General features: G+C 44.3%; 1 pseudogene; it reads right to left on the bottom strand.

The window, feature by feature from the left end:
• Positions 1 to 240: 240 nt before the first annotated feature.
• LOC104863022 lies at positions 241 to 1,614 on the bottom strand (annotated as a pseudogene).
• Between the last annotated feature and the right edge of the window lie 236 nt (positions 1,615 to 1,850).

Raw genomic sequence — 1,850 nt, 5'->3', positions numbered from 1 at the left:
TTTTGGTCAAGTTGTTTCCATTAAAAAAGTGATTTAAAAAACTAATAACTTAAAACTGCCACATACAAAAGCAAAACAAATGATCCACAAAACATTCTCCTTTCCTCCTGAAAGTTTTACGATGCATTGTTATCATTAACCAGTCTTTTACTATTAAACTTAGCCAATTGGGAGAAAGAGTTCTGAGACTGGTCTTCCTCCACTGACTAATACTGGGGCAGCAAATAATAGGAATAATATTCATTTAGCCTCCTGAGCTTTCTGGGCAGACTTGGTGAGCTTGCCAGCTCCAGCAGCCTTCTTGTCCACTGCTTTAATGACACCCACAGCAACTGTCTGTCTCATATCACAAACAGCAAAATGACCCAGAGGTGCAAAGTTGGAGATGCTCTCGACCCACGTGGGCTTGCCTGGAACCATGTCAACGATGGCAGCATCAGCAGATTTCAAGAATTTGGGGCCATCTTCCAGCTTCTTACCAGACCAACAATCCACCTCTTTCAGCTCAACAAAATTGCAAGTGATGTGAGCTGTGTGGCTATCCAGTACAGGAGCATGGCCAGCTCTGATCTGGCCCAGATGGCTCAGGATAATCACCTGAGCAGTGAAATCAGCTGCTTCCATTGGTGGGTCATTCTTGCTGTCACCAGCAACATTGCCACGAACATCTTTGACAGACATGTTCTTGACATTGAAGCCCACATTGTCACCAAGAAGAGCTTCACTCAAAGCCTCATGGTTCACTTCAACAGACTTTACTTCAGTTGTGACACTGACTGGTGCAAAGGTGACCACCATGCCAGGTTTGAGAACGCGTCTCCACTATGCACACAGTGATGGTACTGATACCACCAATTTTGTAGATATCCCAAGGGCCAGCAGCAAATGCTTGTCAGTTGGGCAAGTGAGTGGCAGGATACAATCCAAAGCTTCAATCATTGTGGTTCCCCTGGCATTGCCATCTTTATGAGTGACCTTCCATCTCTCAAACCAGGACATGTCAGCACCTGGCTCCAGCATGTTGTCACCATTCCAACCAGAAATTGGCACAAAAGCTATTGTGTCAGGGTTGTAGCCAACTTTCTTCATGTAGGTGCTGACTTCCTTAACAATTTCCTTGTATCTCTTCTGGCTGTAGGGTTGCTCAGTAGAATCCATTTTGTCAACACCAACAACGAGTTGTTTCACACACAGCATGTAAGCCAGAAGGGCATGCTCACGGGTCTGCACATTCTTAGAGATACCAGCTTTGAACTTGCCAACACCAGCAGCAACAATCAGGACAGCACAGTCCGCCTGAGATGTGCCTGTAATCATGGTTTTTATAAAGTCTCTGTGTCCTGGAGCATCAGTGATAGTCACATATTACTTGCTAGTCTCAAATTCCACAGAGAGATGTCAATGGCGATACCACGCTCACCCTCGGCTTTCAGTCTATGCAAGACACAGGCACTCTTGAAAGGACCCTTCCCATCTCAGCAGCCTTCTCAAAATTTTCAGTGGTTCTTTTGTCGATGCCACCACACTGTACATCAGAGGACCAGTAGTGGTGGACTTGCCTGGATCCACGTGTCGAATGATGACAAAACTGATATGAGTCTTTTCCTTTCCCATGCTGGCTTTGATTTAGTGGTGGTTTTCACTACATCTGTGCTCTCACAGCAGACCCATTGCAAAAAAGTTGATCACTCTTCTTCTAAATCCCACCCACCTAGAGATATACTCATAGCTCTGTTCTTCAAGCACCGTGCCTGTTATATAATAAGTGCTCATGTTATTAAAAACAAGGCAATAATGCTAAGGAAATGTGAGTGTTTCATATAATGTGAAATTTTGAACATAATTTCTTT

The sequence above is a fragment of the Fukomys damarensis genome, unplaced genomic scaffold (assembly GCF_012274545.1).
Source record: "Fukomys damarensis isolate Sample0158 unplaced genomic scaffold, DMR_v1.0_HiC HiC_scaffold_37, whole genome shotgun sequence".
NCBI classification, from domain to species: domain Eukaryota; kingdom Metazoa; phylum Chordata; class Mammalia; order Rodentia; family Bathyergidae; genus Fukomys; species Fukomys damarensis.
Note: the sequence above shows the minus strand (reverse complement) of the source record. Positions and strands in the feature narration are given on the sequence as shown.